At 39.5% G+C, this 21,953-nt stretch overlaps 1 long non-coding RNA gene across 1 annotated transcript; it reads left to right on the forward strand.

Moving 5' to 3' along the window:
• The first annotated feature begins 274 nt into the window (after positions 1–274).
• LOC117500958 lies at positions 275–12,347 on the forward strand. Its single transcript, XR_004557896.1, has 3 exons — positions 275–1,320; positions 4,841–4,845; positions 12,337–12,347. It is a non-coding gene; the product is annotated as an uncharacterized LOC117500958 (long non-coding RNA).
• Positions 12,348–21,953: the final 9,606 nt, after the last annotated feature.

Raw genomic sequence — 21,953 nt, forward strand, 5'->3', positions numbered from 1 at the left:
TAAACAGTTAGAGTGTGATTTTTTTTTTCCTTGATATATCTTATTATACACACACAGTTGTATATTGTCTTCTGCACACTTATTTTACATTTTGTTTTCTTGTTGATTTCCCAGAGTGCATTAAACTATTTTCCCATCATCATTTGGTTTGTTTTTCCTCTTGTATTTTTTAATGTGTGCTCAGATTTCTGAAGGTATCCAAATCTAGGAACCAAAATGTGGTGATCATAATGTTTCATTTAGTGGCCGACAAGAAAAAGAAGGGGGGTTGCATTTAAAAGCATACATACTCCTAGTGCAGCACAGCACACGTGTCCCTCCTGACTCTACTTGTTTGAAACACTTGCAGAAAACAATGCAGGTGAACAAATGCAGACGGCTGGTATCTGTTTGTGCTCCCATTTCTGTCTCCCCTCCTGCACCCACAGCTCAGCACCCACCCACCCCACCCCACCCCACCCCCCATTCCCTCCCTCCACGCCGGTTCTGCTGGAGTTCACATGATCAAGCAAGGTACCCAAGTAATTACCTGGCATTGTCAAATAAAGCGGCCACTGATTCAAATGAGGAGTGAAATATCAAAGAGCAGTTGCTTTTTCTTTTTTTTTTTGCAGCCACTATTTATCCATACAGGAGAGACAGAGAGATCTGAGAGCTCGGGGATCTGCAGAGAGGCAACAACAACATTCAGCCTTCCTTTCTCAGATAAATATCACCAATAGGAGCAACAGAGCCAAACATGCCCAAGTTCACCTACAACGACACATTTATTTGTATTACACATCCCGTTTGGCTATTATTTGTGCATATCCTTTATAGCAGGAGTATTTGCCGTCATCCTCGAGCCTTTGCTGATTTTAATCATTCAGGTGTTGCTATGTTACAATAATCACATGCAACGCTTCTCTTCTAATCACATCGCAAAGAAAACAATACCAAAAACTAAAGTGGCACTCACACATCTGTGCACAGATGTTGACAGAGTTTGAACTGCTGCCAAACGTATATGATCCCTTTCATTCTCATCCATCAGATGTGGATCCAGATCAGATGGCTCCCATACAATTTTATTCATGATGTGTGCATCAGTATTTGAATTGCTGACAAATATTACTCAAAAAGAAACAAGGCGATCTTGCATGTGCATGAAACGCATAGCCAGAAATCAAAGGGATCGTGTTGTGCAACTTTACATCAAGCGAATGTCAGTCATCAGGTGACTTTAAAATTTTTGGCCAAAATGCCATCTTGGCCTATTTCTTTAAATTGAAAGGAAAGGAGCTGCTGCACACCCTTCCATCTTCAGAGAGAAAAGGCTTTGTGCACATATTGTACAAGGCCAGTCCAATTTGTCATTCGGACCCCTTTGCTTACCCCTATCCATTCTACTACCGCTACACCTTGAAACCGAGTGCAAGGGGTAAAAATATTCCCCTAAGAAATGAGACACCACTACTGCACCGTTACATGCTACAATATGTTGTGTAAAAATAGAATAAAAGTCAAAACTAGCTGTAAAAATGCAAGACTGTCATCCAAATTTTGAAATAATGATAAAACGTTAATGTTAGCAAATTTGGCAAATTTTTAAAGAACTTTTGTATAAATATATATATATATGAGTTTTTTTGTTCTTTTGTGCGGCCATGTTGTCAGTGTGCTGACACCCTTTCATTTGAAGTCTGATCTGGAAGAATCTTCCTATGTGGCCGTATCCCGGCACCCAAAAAGAATCGGGGTACCCCTCCCTGTGATGCGAACATGCAAAACAGAGGGGTGTGGCTAAAAGGGAGAGGTAAGGGGTAGAAATGAGAGAAAAAATAGAAAGCTATAGTACTGGTGCTAGGTATGGACTTGTGTGACATATGTAACGGAATGGAAAATGAACCATTTCAAGCCAACACTGTGCTTACAGCAGGGTAGTTTTGACATGCAGACTCACATAATTGTGGGAATTTCAGGAAGTTTCACATAAAACTTCAACCACATTTAATGGTAAAAAGGAATTTAGCACAACCTGACCTCTTTAATTGCTTCTTCCCCTCTTAAGTTTTCTCTCAAGTGCTGTTTTTTGAGCAAAAAAAAAAAACTCCTGGGTCGAGGTAATCAAAGCAGAATAAAGCCTTCATGTCAAATCAGCTGTAATAACTGCAGCAATACTTTATAATCTGCAGAGATCTTTTTGTATGGGTTTTAAAGATGGAATGTACTCCGGCCGTACAAATGCACAAAATGATTGCGCATTTAATTTCAATATGTAATTGCATCAGCTCTGGACCGACACCTTGATTTGAGCAGAGCTGTCAACAAGACCTTTGACACTTTGACACTAAGTGGAAGGTAATCTCAACGAGCACTGTCACTCCTCGGGAAACAAAACCTAAGAAAGCTCATTTCTGCTCCCTCCACGTTGGAACGAGACAAGCGGTGTCCTGGGATTTCAGCTCGGCACTGAAAGAGCACCTGTAATTTGACTTGCCACGTCTAAATGGAAGTTGAATAGGTTACGTTGTGCAACAACAAATAAAATGCTCGCAATGCTTTAGTGAGTGTTGTTCATGCTTGGAGGCGAAATCGGGTCGGTGTTTGAGTGTTTAATGCTGTAAACACACAGACTTGCCTCCCTCTGGCATATGGAAGGCTTTCAGGGAAACTTTGCATGTAAATATTCATAGGGCGATGGGATGAGTTATTAATTATTAAGTGCGGTAAAGAAGTGCAACATGTCAGCATTTAAATCTTATATTTTATTTGCTGCACCCGAGGATGAACATTTTGAGGTGAAAAGACACATTTTTCACAAGACGATCCTCGCGTAAAGCCTGAAAAATTAAGGGCACACTCAAGAAAGGATTAAATAAAGCCCAATAATTCTTGTAGGCAAGGTAAAAATTGTATAAGTATACATAATTAACACATAGGCTGTAATAAAAAGTAACTTAAAATGCACTTTTCAAATATGTTCATTTTGTCTCCCACTTCTGAGATTTAAAATGTTGGCTTCCATCTGCTTAAAGGGGAATTTTTGACACTTTCATACGGGCAGTGTAACTTTCCAGGTGAACCGCACCGGCGCACATTCCTGCAGCTCTTTTCCACTTGCTCATGACAGACTGTCACAATGTGATGAAGCTCGAGTGGGGCCACCAGCACGCGGCGGTTAGAGGTCCATACTTGAGCGTCACACTCCAGATGTTTGACAAGTGAGGAAAGAACTGTTCCTGTACCGGAAAGTTTGAAAACTGCAAGCAAGCATGATTGCAATTATGGTTTTTCTGCAGATGCATCAATTAGTGCAGCACATAAGAGAATATTTAGAGCGGAATCCTGCAAATGGTGAAACAAGCATCAAATTCGGCATAAATATTCCTTAGACATTCCTCTGTTGAGAAAAAAAAACAATTGGCCACTTGAATTTTCAATAGGCAGACAGGTAGAAAGGAATAGTAAAAAAAAGACCATGTATCATGCTTTGTTATCATGTTACGGGGTAACATGTCACATGTCATAGAATCCAATGGAAGTTGACCTTGTTTGACCTTTACTTTGGAGACCAAGCATTCAACACTGTCAAAACTATTCCATTTATTAATCCTATTAGTTCAACCAATAATTTGCATCATTTTTTTACCAAAATTGGAGCAACTTTAACTTTTGACCTCTGTACAAACTGAAATTGACCTTTGTCATCATTCTTGCTGTTTTTACCCCATAACTCCAGAACATTCAGTCACAGATAGTCCAAACTATACCTTTTTGGAATTTTTATGATCAGACAAATAATGTGGTATAATTTTTGGTTTGACTGGAGCATTTTTAAATTTTGACCCCTGTGAAATTCTTCAATTTACTCCGACCTGGACGCCTATCGAAAATTCAAGTGTAGCCAGAGGTGTTTTTTTTTTTTTTTTTCAAAAGAATAATGTCTAATGTGTATTTGTGCCAAATTTGGTGCTTGTATCATCATTTGAAGAATTATTTCAGTTATCTGCTGCACTAAATATTAAAGCTGATGCATCTTTGGAATAAAACTATATATTTAAGTGTATAAAATCAATCAATTCAATCAATCAATTTTATTTATATAGCGCCAAATCACAACAAATAGTTGCCCCAAGGCGCTTTATATTGTAAGGCAAGGCCATACAATAATTACGTAAAAACCCCAACGGTCAAAACGACCCCCTGTGAGCAAGCACTTGGCGACAGTGGGAAGGAAAAACTCCCTTTTAACAGGAAGAAACCTCCAGCAGAACCAGGCTCAGGGAGGGGCAGTCTTCTGCTAGGACTGGTTGGGGCTGAGGGAGAGAACCAGGAAAAAGACATGCTGTGGAGGGGAGCAGAGATCCATCACTAATGATTAAATGCAGAGTGGTGCATACAGAGCAAAAAGAGAAAGAAACACTCAGTGCATCATGGGAACCCCCCAGCAGTCTAAATCTATAGCAGCATAACTAAGGGATGGTTCAGAGTCACCTGATCCAGCACTAACTATAAGCTTTAGCAAAAAGGAAAGTTTTAAGCCTAATCTTAAAAGTAGAGAGGGTGTCTGTCTCCCTGATCTGAATTGGGAGCTGGTTCCACAGGAGAGGAGCCTGAAAGCTGAAGGCTCTGCCTCCCATTCTACTCTTACAAACCCTAGGAACTACAAGTAAGCCTGCAGTCTGAGAGTGAAGCGCTCTATTGCGGTGATATGGTACTATGAGGTCCCTAAGATAAGATGGGACCTGATTATTCAAAACCTTCTAAGTAAGAAAAAGAATTTTAAATTCTATTCTAGAATTAACAGGGAGCCAATGAAGAGAGGCCAATATGGGTGAGATATATTCTCTCCTTCTAGTCCCCGTTAGTACTCTAGCTGCAGCATTTTGAATTAACTGAAGGCTTTTCAGGGAACTTTTAGGACAACCTGATAATAATGAATTACAATAGTCCAGCCTAGAGGAAATAAATGCATTAATTAGTTTTTCAGCATCACTCTGAGACAAGACCTTTCTAATTTTAGAGATATTGCGTAAATGCAAAAAAGCAGTCCTACATATTTGTTTAATATGCATATTGAATGACATATCCTGATCAAAAATGACTCCAAGATTTCTCACAGTATTACTAGAGGTCAGGGTAATGCCATCCAGAGTACGGATCTGGTTAGACACCATGTTTCTAAGATTTGTGGGGCCAAGTACAATAACTTCAGTTTTATCTGAGTTTAAAAGCAGGAAATTAGAGGTCATCCATGTCTTTATGTCTGTAAGACAATCCTGCAGTTTAGCTAATTGGTGTGTGTCCTCTGGCTTCATGGATAGATAAAGCTGGGTATCATCTGCGTAACAATGAAAATTTAAGCAATGCCATCTAATAATACTGCCTAAGGGAAGCATGTATAAAGTGAATAAAATTGGTCTTAGCACAGAACCTTGTGGAACTCCATAATTAACCTTAGTCTGTGAAGAAGATTCCCCATTTACATGAACAAATTGTAATCTATTAGATAAATATGATTCAAACCACCGCAGCGCAGTGCCTTTAATACCTATGGCATGCTCTAATCTCTGTAATAAAATTTTATGGTTAACAGTATCAAAAGCAGCACTGAGGTCTAACAGAACAAGCACAGAGATGAGTCCACTGTCTGAGGCCATAAGAAGATCATTTGTAACCTTCACTAATGCTGTTTCTGTACTATGATGAATTCTAAAACCTGACTGAAACTCTTCAAATAGACCATTCCTCTGCAGATGATCAGTTAGCTGTTTTACAACTACCCTTTCAAGAATTTTTGAGAGAAAAGGAAGGTTGGAGATTGGCCTATAATTAGCTAAGATAGCTGGGTCAAGTGATGGCTTTTTAAGTAATGGTTTAATTACTGCCACCTTAAAAGCCTGTGGTACATAGCCAACTAATAAAGATAGATTGATCATATTTAAGATCGAAGCATTAAATAATGGTAGGGCTTCCTTGAGCAGCCTGGTAGGAATGGGGTCTAATAGACATGTTGATGGTTTGGATGAAGTAACTAATGAAAATAACTCAGACAGAACAATCGGAGAGAAAGAGTCTAACAAAATACCGGCATCACTGAAAGCAGCCAAAGATAACGATACGTCTTTGGCATGGTTATGAGTAATTTTTTCTCTAATAGTTAAAATTTTATTAGCAAAGAAAATCATGAAGTCATTACTAGTTAAAGTTAAAGGAATACTCGGCTCAATAGAGCTCTGACTCTTTGTCAGCCTGGCTACAGTGCTGAAAAGAAACCTGGGGTTGTTCTTATTTTCTTCAATTAGTGATGAGTAGTAAGATGTCCTAGCTTTATGGAGGGCTTTTTTATAGAGCAACAGACTCTTTTTCCAGGCTAAGTGAAGATCTTCTAAATTAGTGAGACGCCATTTCCTCTCCAACTTACGGGTTATCTGCTTTAAGCTGCGAGTTTGTGAGTTATACCACGGAGTCAGGCACTTCTGATTTAAAGCTCTCTTTTTCAGAGGAGCTACAGCATCCAAAGTTGTCTTCAATGAGGATGTAAAACTATTGACGCGATACTCTATCTCACTTACAGAGTTTAGGTAGCTACTCTGCACTGTGTTGGTATATGGCATTAGAGAACATAAAGAAGGAATCATATCCTTAAACCTAGTTACAGCGCTTTCTGAAAGACTTCTACTGTAATGAAACGTATTCCCCACTGCTGGGTAGTCCTTCAGAGTAAATGTAAATGTTATTAAGAAATGATCAGACAGAAGGGAGTTTTCAGGGAATACTGTTAAGTCTTCAATTTCCATGCCATAAGTCAGAACAAGATCTAAGATATGATTAAAGTGGTGGGTGGACTCATTTACATTTTGAGCAAAGCCAATTGAGTCTAATAATAGATTAAATGCAGTGTTGAGGCTGTCATTCTTAGCATCTGTGTGGATGTTAAAATCGCCCACTATAATTATCTTATCTGAGCTAAGCACTAAGTCAGACAAAAGATCTGAAAATTCACAGAGAAACTCACAGTAACGACCAGGTGGACGATAGATAATAACAAATAAAACTGGTTTTTGGGACTTCCAATTTGGATGGACAAGACTAAGAGTCAAGCGTTCAAATGAATTAAAGCTCTGTCTGGGTTTTTGATTAATTAATAAGCTGGAATGGAAGATTGCTGCTAATCCTCCGCCTCGGCCCATGCTACGAGCGTTCTGGCAGTTAGTGTGACTCGGGGGTGTTGACTCATTTAAACTAACATATTCATCCTGCTGTAACCAGGTTTCTGTAAGGCAGAATAAATCAATATGTTGATCAATTATTATATCATTTACTAACAGGGACTTAGAAGAGAGAGACCTAATGTTTAATAGACCACATTTAACTGTTTTAGTCTGTGGTGCAGTTGAAGGTGCTATATTATTTTTTCTTTTTGAATTTTTATGCTTAAATAGATTTTTGCTGGTTATTGGTGGTCTGGGAGCAGGCACCGTCTCTACGGGGATGGGGTAATGAGGGGATGGCAGGGGGAGAGAAGCTGCAGAGAGGTGTGTAAGACTACAACTCTACTTCCTGGTCCCAACCCTGGATAGTCACGGTTTGGAGGATTTAAGAAAATTGGCCATATTTCTAGAAATGAGAGCTGCTCCATCCAAAGTGGGATGGATGCCGTCTCTCCTAACAAGACCTGGTTTTCCCCAGAAACTTTGCCAATTATCTATGAAGCCCACCTCATTTTTTGGACATCACTCAGACAGCCAGCAATTCAAGGAGAACATGCGGTTAAACATGTCACTCCTGGTCCGATTGGGGAGGGGCCCAGAGAAAACTACAGAGTCTGACATTGTTTTTGCAAAGTTACACACCGATTCAATGTTAATTTTAGTGACCTCCGATTGGCGTAACCGGGTGTCATTACTGCCGACGTGAATTACAATCTTACCAAATTTACGCTTAGCCTTAGCCAGCAGTTTCAAATTTCCTTCAATGTCGCCTGCTCTGGCCCCCAGAAGACAACTGACTATGGTTGCTGGTGTCGCTAACTTCACATTTCTCAAAACAGAGTCGCCAATAACCAGAGTTTGATCCTCGGCGGGTGTGTCGTCGAGTGGGGAAAACGGTTAGAAATGTGAACGGGTTGGCGGTGTACACAGGGCTTCTGTTTAGAACTACGCTTCCTCCTCACAGTCACCCAGTCGGCCTGCTTTCCCGGCTGCTCGGGATCTGCCAGAGGGAAATTAACGGCGGCTAAGCTACCTTGGTCCGCACCGACTATAGGGGCCTGGCTAGCTGTAGAATTTTCCACGGTGCGCAGCCGAGTCTCCAGTTCGCCCAGCCTGGCCTCCAAAGCTACGAATAAGCTACACTTATTACAAGTACCATTACTGCTAAAGGAGGCCGAGGAATAACTAAACATTTCACACCCAGAGCAGAAAAGTGCAGGAGAGACAGGAGAAGCTGCCATGCTAAATCGGCTAAGAGCTAGTAGCTGCGCTAAGCTAGCGGATTTCTAAAAACACACAAAGTGAATAATGTGTAAATAATTTAGAGGTGATTCAGCAAAGGGAGTGCTTTAGTTAAGGCACATGAAGATTACACTGTGAAACAAATCGTTATCTAGTTAACTAGATCAATCTAACTGCGCAGATTAAACAGCTAACAGATACAGAAAAACACCGCTGTGCTCCGGAACAGGAAGTGATACAATACCGCAGTGAGAGCCAACCACCAGTAGAGGCAAGCAAGAGCTCGCAATCAAATAATAATACAGTTGTTCATTTTTCACTTGCTTATGATGGAGTGTGGCCACCAGCAAGCAGCAGTTGGAGGTGCATACCTGAGCTTCACAATCCAGATGTTTGACAAGCAAAGAAAGAATTATTCTCATACTGAAAAGTTAGAAAGCTGCAAAAAAATGTGATTCTATGAGTAATTACAGATTTTTCTGCAGGTGAATCCATATGAAAGCTGATGCATCCTTTCCTTATCAGAATAAAAGCACATATTAAGTGTATAAAACATGACAGTTCATTTTTCTCTTGGAATAAAGACGTGTTGGATATGATATCAAGTGTTTTTCAATTACAAGCATAAGTATGGTGGCCAGGAGAGGCCACAACACTTTCCGATTAAGATGACACTAATGAATGCAGAAAACAAAAATATAAATCATACCTGCATCGATTCAACAGCAAGTAGTTACATAAAAAATCTTGCAAATTGAGAAAAACTTGAGAAAAAATATATTTCTGCTCAGATAAGTTTTACTGAGGGACTGCTCATTGCATCATGAATCAAATAATAAAATGTGAAAATATCTTAAAAGGAAAAAAAATAATAATAAAGAATAATAAATTATATTGTTAATAATAATAATAATAATAATAATAATAATAATAATAACAAAAAAATCTTACTCAGCTCTACTGACCAAGTAGACATAAAAATAATAGTGTTGTGATGCACTGAGCGGTCCATCACCAAAAATATCCCATTTTGTGTTGGTATTACTTCTGTGTTGTGATTACTTGAAAAGTGTCTTTTTTTTTTTTTGCATGCAGATGCATTATCAAATGAAAAGGTTGCATGTGCTGCTGGATATATTTCTGCTCGCTATGCTTGCACAAATTTTGATGCAACAACATGTTGAATAGATGAATAGACTTATTTGTAGGTGTTTTCTGCATTTGCTAGTGTTATGTTTGCTTGGATGTGTTGTGGCCTCTCTCGGCCACCAGACAGAACAGAATTACTTCGATCCTGTCAGGCCTTTTAGAGTCCAGATCCGCCTGCGTCACTGACAGACAGCAAGCAGTGATCTCCATCAGATTATATTATATTAGATAGAACTTTATTAATCCCTTGCAAAGACTCCCTCTGGGAAATTGAGGTTCCAGCAGCATTGTATAGCAGCACACAGGGTAAGAAGCAGACAGTGTCAAAAGTGAAAGTGAAAGTAAAAAATAATTTGCAAATATAAATACACAAATATAAATACCAGAAATATTGCTCACTCCTGGTTTACTGGCTACCACTGTTCCTCTCATTCCCCTCATCTGTCTTCCCGTTAGAGGTGGGCAGATCGATCCTAATATCGATAATATCGATACCAACGCTGGTATTGATATTGAACGATCCTCGTGTAAAAAGATTGATACTCAAGCTTTTTTTCTCTCCCGCACACACTGACTGCTGCGCAGCGCACCCTTGTATTGTGGTTTGTCAGCCCTCTACCTCAGAAGATTTTGTTTTAAGTTGTGTTGAATGATATTTTTTTAAACAAAAATGTTGATTGTGATAATAAAGTATTTTGTTGTTACGTACAATGTTTGGCAAAATTCTAGCCTAGATCTTTTGGATCCTTTGGATCTATGAAGCTTAAATATGAAAAAGTATCGGTATCGATATCGGCGATATTGGGCCTGTATTTACTTGGTATCGGATCAATACCAAAATTCCCGGTATCACCCACCTCTGCTTCCCGTTACTCCTCTTCCCCCCAAGTGTGGAGTTGTACAGTCTGATGGCCTGAGGGACAAAGGAGTTTTTCAGTCTGTTGGTCCTGCACTTGGGAAGGAGCAGTCTGTGCATTTACATGTGTCAAAATCAAAAACGGATGCTGCCTTTCTGTAAGATCTCCACATTTCATGTCATAATGTCCTGAATAACTCAGCATCATCTGAGAGGAATTGAATTAACAATTTCCCCAGTTGATCTGGTCTTTTAAAGCCCTCATTACACAGAAACATTGTATATATTATGGAATCCCTTTGAGGAATACGGGACGAGCAGTCTGCGCTCATCCTATCATTGCCAAGTTGTAATATTATAATCAATTAGCGTGGATGAACTAATTGTCCAATCTTTCACATGCTAATTAACCCCGGAAGTATAAATGAGACAAACTCATGCACCATTTTTCTCTTTGCAGGGGATGCACAAACTGAGCTCATGGTTTTCAGTATAACACAGTCGCTTTCTTCAGTGGGTCGTCAATATGTATGAGCCACATCAAAGAGCCCCAGACGAGAAACGGGGCCTGCACACATTTCGGATCCGTGGAATGCAAATGTACTGGTTCTTGTTGAACTCTGGTGTTTGCATAACATGGGTTGACACAGTCTGCACGAGTATTTTTGTGCCACTTGTGCACAGACGACAAAACACACTGTCCTCTGGGGTATTTTGTTTTAAACGGCACACAAGGAACTCAGCGTAAATGTGCTGAATTTCAATGCTTTTTCCCCTTCTCATGGTGCACGAGATCACGTTCTGTTTTATACATGTGTTGATGGTGATCGCTCAGTCACTTGATTGTCATACTGTTGCTGTGTTGAACTGCATTTTTTTAGAGGCTAAAACGGTGAGTAATACTGACAGCTATGCTGAACAATGGAGCGTATATTCATAATGAGACAATGGTCAAATTCTCAATGAGACAGTGTAGGAGAATATAAAACACTGCCTGTGTGACTAAAGTTTACAAATTATTGAGCTTAAATGTGATTTACAAAAAGACTCAGCGAAGGCATGGGCGGTGCAAAGGTGGGGCTCGAGCCCTGTCTGTAATTTCAGTAGTGCAACTGAAACATCACCAGAAAATTGACATATGCACTTCAAAATTCTGTTTTCGCCTCCACTCTTCATGTTTTCTGACAGATCGCATCCTATAGTGCGTCCAGTATCCACAGAGAGAGTAAGTCCTTTATAGAACCTGATACCCATGTGCATCCATCCTTCTGTCCCTCAGTTCATGTGTCAGTCACACGTTATTGTCCATATGATAAATTAAGCAAAACGTACCCAATTTTCAGCAAATTCCAAAAGAGCATACAGTGCATCCGTAAAGTATTCACAGCCCTTCACCTTTTCCACATTTTGTTATGTTACAGCCTTATTCCAAAATGGATGAAATTCATTTTTCCCATAAATTCTACACACAATACCCCATAATGACAACGTGATTTTTTTTTTAAATTTTTGCAAATTTATTAAAAATAAAAAACTAAGAAATCACATGTATATAAGAATTCACAGACTTTGCCATGGAGCTCATAACATAGCATCCTGTTTCCACTGATCATCTGTGAGATGTTTCTACAGCTTAATTGGAGTCCACTTGGGGTAAATTAAGTTAATTGGACATGATTTGGAAAGATACACACCTGTCTACATATAAGGTCCTACAGCTGACAGTGCATGTCAGAGCACAAACCAAGCATGAAGTCAAAGGAATTATCTGCAGACCTTTGAGACAGGATTGTCTCAAAAGGATTGACACAAATCTGTGGAAGGGTACAAAACATTACTGCTTGTTTGAAGGTCCCAATGAGCACAGTGGCCTCCATCATCTGTAAATGGAAGATGTTTGACTCCACCAGGACTCTTCCTAGAGCCATCAAAACTGAGCGATCGGGGGAGAAGGGCCTTAGTCAAGGAGGGGACCAAGAACCTGATGATCACTCTGTCAGAGCTCCAGCATTCCTCTGTGAAGAGAGGAGAACCTTCCAGAAGGACAACCATCTCTGCAGCAATCCACCAATCGGGCCTGTATGGTAGAGTGACCAGACAGAAGTCACTCCTTAGTAAAAGGCACATGGCAGCCCAAAAGGCACCTGAAGGACTCTCAGACAATGAGAAACAAAATTCTCTGGTCTGATAAGACAAAGATTGAACTCTTTGGTGTGAATACCAGGCATTGTGTTTGGAGGAAACCAGGCACCATCCCTACAGTGAAGCATGGTGGTGGCAGCATCATGCTGTGGGGCTTGAGGTAGCTTTGCAGTGATTTGGTTCTATATAAATAAAATAAATTGAAATTGAACTGGGGCTGTTATTTAGTGGCAGGAACTGGGAGACTAGTCAGGATTGAGGGAAAGATGAATGCAGCAATGTACAGAGGTATCCTGGATGAAAACCTGCTCCAGAGCGCTCTTGACCTCAGACTGAGGCGACGGTTCATCTTTCAGCAGGACAATGACCCTAAGCATACAGTCAAGATATCAAAGGAGTGGCTTTGGGCAACTCTGTGATTGTCCTTGAGTGGCCCAGCTAGAGCCCAGACCTGAATCTGATTGAACGTCTCTGGAGAGATCTGAAAATGCACCGAAGCTCCTCATCCAACCTGATGGAGCTTGAGAGGTGCTGCAAAGAGAAATGGGCAAAATTGCCCAAAAATAGGTGTGCCAAGCTTGTGGCATCATAGACTTAAGGCTGTAATTGCTGCCAAAAATGCATCAACAAAGTACTGAGTACTAAGGATGTGAAGACTTGCATTTTTTTTTTTCATTTGTAATACATTTGCAACAATTTCAAAAAAACTTTATTTCATGTTTTCATTATGGGGTGTTGTGAGTAGAACTTTGATGGAAAAATAAATTTCATCCCTTTTGGAATAAGGCTGTAACATAAAATGTGGAAAAAGTGGAGCGCAGTGAATATTTTCCGGATGCACCGTACCTCAAAAGAGCTCAAATTTGAGCGAAAGTAGGCTTCATGAAGAACTTCTAAGTCCTCTCTTTGTCAAAAAGAATATTGATTTCTTGTAAACAGTTGGCCCCTGGAAGCTGTTTTTTTCAGTATCACCTGCTGTTTTTCATATCCCAAACCAGTATTAAGCTCTGTATAACCCCTAAGGTCCATTAATGCCGGTGCTTGTACCTGGATTCTGTAGTATGAAGCAGAGGAACTTCATCAGTCCATTGCTGCTTACTTCACCATCTAAGGCCTGTACCCATTTACACCTGGGTGGAGTAGGAGAATGCAATTTAAGTATCTTGTCTAAAGACACTAATAGGTAGTGTGACTAGGACTCAAACCCAGATCTACATATTGATATCCCAACATTTTAGCTCAGTGAACTACCTGCTCTGCACCAAACCAGTAAGTCACAAAACACATCAAGGAATGGTTTACATAAAATACAATCTTTCCATTTTTAAATAATGACTCCCAATATTTTAGTCACCCAAATCCCAATGTGGTCATGTAAGTGAAAATCTCTGGAGAGATCTGAAAATGCACCGAAGCTCCCCATCCAACCTGTTGGAGCTTGAGCTTGTTGGATCTTTACTCTGTTTTCTATGAGTAAAGTGAGTCTTTACATTTTGTTTTCTTTAAAATAACTGTGAATGTACAGTATGGGCCTAAAGTTTTTTTTGTTGTTGTTGTTTTTAGATTAAAAAAATAGTTTTAAGTTTCTGTATTTGCACATTGTTTTCACAGTATATCTTTTATTAATGGGATTTTATGGCTGTTTGATTTTGTGTGTGTATTTTTTAAATGCGCTTATTGTTTTAAATTGTTTTTTTTTTTGTTATGCTGTACAACACTTTGTAATAACATTCAAAAGTGCATTTTTATTATTGTTGTTGTAAACACTCAAAAGTTACCTTAAAATGCACATTATCACATTTTTCCACAAAATTCTAAACAGTGATGACCTCCCCACCAAGAAAACTCTGGTGCCGCCAGTGCAAGAAACAATAAACCAGCATGCTTATGGCTGAAAGTCACTTAAATTTAAGAACTCGCCACCAGCAGTATAAAATACAATGTCATCACAGTACAATATATTAAAAATAAGTGTCATTCTCATCACGCCGCTTTTGTTTATGACATGAGTTCAAGTCAAGAAACTGGTCCTCCAAAAAATGGCAGCCAACTTTTTGTTTTCACACTGGCCTCCTTTGTTCTGTGCTGTTGTCACATTTGAAATTGAATGCTATTTTTCACCTGACTCCATCTGTAGAAAAGATATCCTGCATTCTCCTTTAATATTCACTGGTTGTTAATTATTAAAGGTATGTATTTGAATTATAAATATACTAGTTATACAGAAGTAGGCAAAGCAGGCATATAGCCCCGGGCTAAATTCCTCCATTACCCATTATTTTCCAGTCTGCCGTCTCCGAATGCTTGCCTCCTATTCCTGTGTCATCTCCGAAAACACGGAGGCATTCCTTTCTACTTACCTACCCCTCCCCACTTTGGCCACCCAAAAAAAAAAGTCCACCCCCTCCGTACATATGTGTGCTGCTTCCTTGAAGTCGGATGTCACACTTGTCTTAAATATAATGAATCACTATCTTCAAGGCATCCCTGGATCCCAAACACTCCCCACAGAAACCTGCCGCGTCCTCCCCCATTTCCAGCCTTCCTACATGTCACAAATCATCCGTTGTGGAGGGCTCTCCACTAAATCATTAACATTGTCAGAAATGACTGGGCCAAGAGCGGGAAGAGCCCAGAGATGCGGCAGAGGCGTGTGCACGTGTGATGGGAATATAGAACAGCAAACAAAAGAGACGCAGCCTTAAAGGCGCTCTTCCCCTTTTTCCTCACCGCTCCCCTTTGCCTCTCCTTTGTGCTTTTTATTTCCTCTTCCGTGGGATTTCTGAACAACAAGAAAGTCTGAAGTAAAGTAAAGAAACTGTCAAAGAAGTTTAACAACTCGCGTGAAAATCCGTAACCTCTGTTTTCTAAACTGCTCCTTCTTTTTCTTGCAGTTTTTTCATTTTTCCTAAAAGCCCTGGGTGTAAACACAGTATTGTGGAAAAAAAATTATACTGTGCAATATATGAAACTGTGTCTCTGGGCCATTTCGATAACATGTATTTATGGGGCCGCTGCTGAGAGGATAATCAAAAATATGACTTCTTCTCCTCACTCGGGTTGGATAAAAGTGGCTGTTTCTGCCATCTCTCGGCAATAACGTTCCTGTCATATGGCATTAGATTTGTTCCATATATGTGGTCTGTTCTAAAATAAAAACTCCTCATGTGATGCTACTCACGAGGCTATTCCCATTTCATATTATAGCCGCACTTTTGTCTTCCACATACACTCCAACCGACTCTACATCATCCATCAAAGGGAATACTAATTTTTCTTCTATTTCCGTTGCACTTTTAAGAATCTATAGGATGATTGATAACAGATGAAGAAAAAGCACAGCGGTACTGTTTTTAACCTTGTTCAAGTCATTAATCCGCTTTATACCCATGAAGGTAGTAAAGGAGACAATGAATTAGTCATTAAAGCACAGGTCAGTTTATTAGAATTCCTGATTGAACTGTAAAACGACTTCTCCCGGGCTGCCTGGGCGGACAGAGAAGTCTGAAGGACTGGGAAGACACAGTGGAAAAAAAAACACCGGAAGGAAGCAGACACAAAGATTCCTACACAAGAGCGTTTTTCTCTTGAAAAAAAATGACAAAAATTGATTGAGAAAATAATGGCCAATTAAGTGCACATTGTGGTGAAAATCCATACATCGTCAGGGAGCATTTGCATATCAAAGATCATCTGAAAATGAAACAAAACAGAGATATGATCCCAGTTTGGCTCATTTGAGCATTAAAGAAACAAAAAATAATCAGTGAAGTCCATTTCAATTGGCACATTTTTAAAATACCAGGGTCAGTGTGGTAGGTCGCTTGTGCGCATGCACCACCAACCTAGCAATGCACAACAAACCGTAACGCCATTTTGAATCTATTTAGCTAGTTGAAGTAATGCCATAGCCGAGAAACGGACGATTAAAAGCATCAGAGAGTATTTAAAAGACAGGAATGTTTTGACTACGGGTTACAGAAAGCAGGAGCTGTTAGATTTGGCAGAGAGAGCATGGACAAAATTGGTCTGCTGGCAAGAGAAGACAACAATCAGGAATGGGAATACCAACCAAATTGTAAGTTGGCTTTTTTTTTTTGTCTACCCTACGATACATCTTCACCCATTGAGATCTTAATTTATCTTGACAGGTTTTGTGTGGAAATGGATGAAATGTAACGAAAGCCATTTGTGCTTCAAGAGGTTTGTCTTCTTGTCAGTCGTTTTTGTGTCCTATTTGAAGTCAAATGCCCAACAGTCATAGCCAGGGATGTCTACAATGTAATTATTTTGAAAGATTTATCGGACTTCTGAGCTCAGGATAGCTAAAAATTGCCCGGGTCTCAACTTTTACAGACGCTTAAAGTGCACACCCCGATGTGCAGGTGCTGCCATACAAGGTACTCACACACCAGGAGCAACTAGGGGATTAAGGACCTTGCCAAGGGCTTTTAGTGATTTTCCAGTCAGGCTGGGATTTGAACCGAGGATCCTCTGGTATGACACTTGTCATGAGGGTACAAAACAGTACTCGCAGTGGACCAAACAGCTCATCCCGCACTTCCCTATCCTTGGCCAAGTCCTGTAGCTCTTCCTAGGGGATCCCACGGCATTCCTAAAACAGCTGGGAAAAATAATCCCTCCAGCATGTCTTCCCCAGGGCCTCCTCCCCGTTGGACATGCCTGGAATACCTCTCTAGGGAGAGAAAACCTAGGCTTTGTAACTGAAAGAAACTGAGAAACAAGCTGGTTTCAATCCACCTGCAATGTCAATCACAACTGCTCCTCATATCCAGAATGCATGTGATGACACTCCCAGACACGTCCAGCAGGTGGCAGTGTTCAGTGGGTGGCAGAGAGGTCTATGGTATATGCATAAACCAAATAAACTTGCTTTTTATATTGATGTGGTGCATCAAAGTAAATTAAATTTTGATCATATTTTCCTTAGTATATGCCATTTTAACCCGGGAATTCACTAGATGATAGCATTTATTGTTTCTCAGTTATCGTGCCAATAAACAGGGGATGGACTCATTAATTCACTCAATGCGTTTTACAGGGTACATGGCTGGGCATTTGTGTTGCGATCCTTTTAAAAAAATATATCAAAACATTTTATTGTCTTTCTGATGAACTATTAAACTAGAGCGTACATTCAAATATATAGTCTTCTGCAACTGCAGACAGCTTTGTGTGAGAAACTGTGAAAGTAAATGGACATATAAGACAAAATAATGATCAACAAGTTTGTTTTATGATCCATCAGTCAACACAGTGAAGCACTGCTCACTTTAATATTCTGAAATGACTTGACATACGCAAGTGTTACATTTAAGAGTTGTAGCTTATACACACAAAAACCAGAATATGACAGCTGAGATATGCCTTTATTATCCAGCACCAAGCAGAGTAAACATCTTCCTTCACTAAATGGTGATTCTGCGGCCTGTGTAAACGCTGTTGCCATGGCAGCATGCAGAATATTGTTTATTTATGTAAACAAGGGTGTTTGTGAATGGAGATATGAATCTCTTTATAAACATATCACCTAAACAGGGTGCTCACCACGATTTGGAAAGTATTTATTTTATATCGCGCTTCAATAGCGCTTGGAAGATATGATGTCACAGTCCCTTGACAACTACGTGGATGGTCACTAGGGGGGAAAAATGGCAGCATCACAGTCGTCTCATGAGCATTAAGTGGTGACCTCCAGTGTTGAAAAATTAAGCCAATACCAAAGTGCCAAAACAGTGTCCATGTAGCTCCTCAATTTGGAACCTAAAGGTGGCTCCTTAACAGTGTTCCCACAGTTAATTTTTTTACTTACTTTATACAGTTACTTTGTACAGTTACTTCATTAGCAGCTTTACGCAGTTACTTCATTAGCACCTGCTGACAACTTTAATAAGAAATGCAACTAATAAGGTAACTAGTAATCTAACTTGGTTATTTATAAGACTGAGTAATCAGTAAAGTAACTAATAGTTACTTTTCTGTGTACTCAATCTTAAAAATAACCAAGTTAGATTACTAGTTACTTTATTAGTTACATACAGCAGCTACCAACAAGTCACAGCTGCTAATGAAGCAACTGTATAAAGTAACTGTAGAATGCAACTGTATAAAGTAACTAATAAAGTAACTATTCAAAGTAACTGTGGTAACACTGCCCCTTAACCAGTCAATCCCCATTAATTTCTCCCAAATCCCCAAAATATGCAAATTTATAGCAGAAATAAACATGTTTACAACCTGGTATAAAAATGGTTTTGGTCACTATAGGTACTTGCCTGTCCATGACAACTGTACAGGCTTGAATTAATATAATAATATAATTAATATAATGCATTATTTTACACTGTTTCCCACTATAACTCTGCATATTTGGGGCATGCTCCTTGTGAGTGACATCTATCGACCAGGCAGCCAGCCCCTAACAAGCTGCGAGTGGCCATATGCTAATAGGCCTTTTTGAACATTTTAAGAAATATGAAAATATGAGGTTAGGGCTATGTGTTGTAAATTGTACTAACATACCATCTAAGAAGTCTGGGCTCCACTAATTTTGGTGAGTGAAATTTTAGTACAGTGGAACCTCAGTTTAAGAACAACTCGGCTTAAGAACATATTTTTTGAAAGAAAAATGTATCACTTTTCAAACAAAGTCTTGGTTCAGCTCCACGACAGTAGGTGGTGGTAATGCACTGTGTTGGGTTACAATCCACCAATAAACGGAAGAAGAAGAAGACGAAGACGTCGTCGTCGTCGTCTTTGGATGTTTATTAAATCATATTTTTGGGGCCTGTGCAGTGGTTCTCCTAAAAGGTTTACTTTGTTGTGGACATTAAAAGTTATGAGCTGTGTATTTTTTGTCCAGTAATCATGCATTAAGTAGAGCTAATGGGTGAAGTTACCGATAGCTAAAAGTGCTAATGCTGTTAGCATGCAACATTAAACCTGACCAGAGTTTCACTGAGGCCTCTGATCCATCCAGAAGTTGTTACCTGATGTTCATATGGTCTCTTCTGTACAGGTAAGGTGAAATTAAATGGTCTATTTTATTAGAATTACTGTACAGTAAGATACTATGCATATTCTTTGTAGTTTGTCTGTCTTATGCATAAAATGCTGTTAAAATGGTAAAAACTGTTCTTTTTGGGGCCAAGAACTAATTAATCCATTTTACATTGTTTCTTAAGGGAAAATGGGTGTCGGTTTAAGAACAGCTTGGTTTAAGAAGAACAAAAAAAAAAACAATTAAGTTCTAAAACTGAGGTTCCACTGTATTACTTAATTTGTTAGCACTGTTAGCACAAACGAGCAGTCTTTATGCCAGAGATAGGCTGCAATACCCTCACTAAAGCCACCTGTTATTAAAGTCATCACCCAGTCTAAAAAAAAATGCATTAATGAAATAATCACTCAAGTAAAGGTTATGGACACCATCATGGTGGCTTAGTGGGTAGCACTGTTGCCTCACAGCAAAAAGGTCATGGAATCGCTTCCCACCTGGTCTCTTCTGTGTGGAATTTGAATGCTCTCCCTTGTGTTCTTGTCCTCCCACTTACAAAGACACACAAGTTAGGTGACTTGGACACTTTGAATTGATCGTAGGTGCATCTGAATGTGTTTGTCTGTCTACATGTGGAACTGTGATAGATTGGTGGTCTGTCCAATGTGTAGCTCGCCTCTTGCAAAATAGTGCAGCAGATAAGAGAATATTTAGAACGGAATCGTTCAAATGGTGATACAATCATCAAATTTGGCACAAATACTCCTTAGACATTACTCTTTAGAAAAAAAAAACAGACCGGCCACTTGAATTTTCAATAGGCAGCCAGGTAGGGGTCATTTGAAGAATTACACAGGGGTCAAAATTAAAAGATGCGCCAATCAAATTGAAAACTACACATTATTTCTCTGATCATAAAAATTCCATAAAGATATAGTTTGGACTATCTATGCCTGAATGTTATGGAGTTATGTGATAAAAACAGCAAGAATGTCAACAATGATCAGTTTCAGTTTGTACAGGGGTCAAAAATTACAGTTGCTCCAATTTTGGGGAAATATTATGCAAATTATTGGTTGAGTTAATAGGGTTTTAAAAAGAAATAGTTTGGACCATGTATCATGCTTAGTTATCACGTTACGGGGTAACACATGTCACATGTCATAGAATCCAATGGATGTTTATCTTGTTTGACTGTGCTTTCTATACCACGCACTCAACACAGACGAAACTATTCTATTTATTAATCCCATTAGCTCAACCAATAATTTGCATCACTTTTTATCCAAATTGGAGCAACTTTAACTTTTGACCCCTGTACAAATTGAAACTGACCTTTGTCACCATTCTTGCTGTTTTTACTCCATAACGTTCAGTCACAGATTGTCCAAATTATACCTTTTCAGAACCTTTATGATCAGAAAAATAATGTGGTGTATTTTTCAATTTGACTGGAACATTTTAAAATTTTGGCCCTTGTGTAATTCTTCAATTGACCCCTACCTGGCTGCCTATTGAAAATTCAAGTGGCCAGTCAGTTTTTTTCAAAAGAGAAATGTCTAAGGTGCATTTGTGCCAAATTTGATGCTTGTATCACCATTTGAATGATTGTTTCAGTTATCTGCTGCACTAAAACAATGGCTAGGATAAGCTCCAGACCCTTATTTAGAAAAAGTCTGTATAGGATACGGGTTTGGGCTTGATAGCCTTAGCAACCATCATGGTAAATGTGCAGTTTCATTATTCATTCATCCCATCCAGATCACACTGGTTTTACCCATGCTCCACCCCTTTACCTTTTATAGATTGGCTAGGAATTAAGTGGAGTCAGGCACTGCCAAGATGGCAACATCCAAAATGGCAAATTTCAAAATGACCCACTTGACCTACAGCAGAGGTGTTCCACTACTCACTACAAATGTGATCACGTGGATGTGTTGAATCCATTACCTAGCCCAATACTGCACCATTTTCAGAACACAAAAGCTGCCATTTTGAAAAGATAGTGTGGAGCCAGCTTAATTGTTGTCATGGGAGCTCTACTGATTGATCGTTTTGTAACTAATCCAGAGCTGATCGTGACAGGAAAAGCCCATCTTAATGTTTTCTCTGAGATGCAGGAAGTGAACATTACAAAAATGTGTGAAGTAGCCACACCAGGTGCCATGAGCATGCGGGCGCACCACGCCGACTTACGCTGTTGTTTACACTGGTGTTGCCCCAGCCTGTCTCACTCCCTCACTAAATGGAACCTTCATTTCCTGGTTTGTAAATGAGCCTCTGCCGGTGCCTTTTGTTTGATGTTTATTTATTGAGTTTACGTGACAGGAACAATGCACATTAATCAACA

The sequence above is a fragment of the Thalassophryne amazonica genome, chromosome 19, assembly GCF_902500255.1.
Source record: "Thalassophryne amazonica chromosome 19, fThaAma1.1, whole genome shotgun sequence".
NCBI lineage: Eukaryota > Metazoa > Chordata > Actinopteri > Batrachoidiformes > Batrachoididae > Thalassophryne > Thalassophryne amazonica.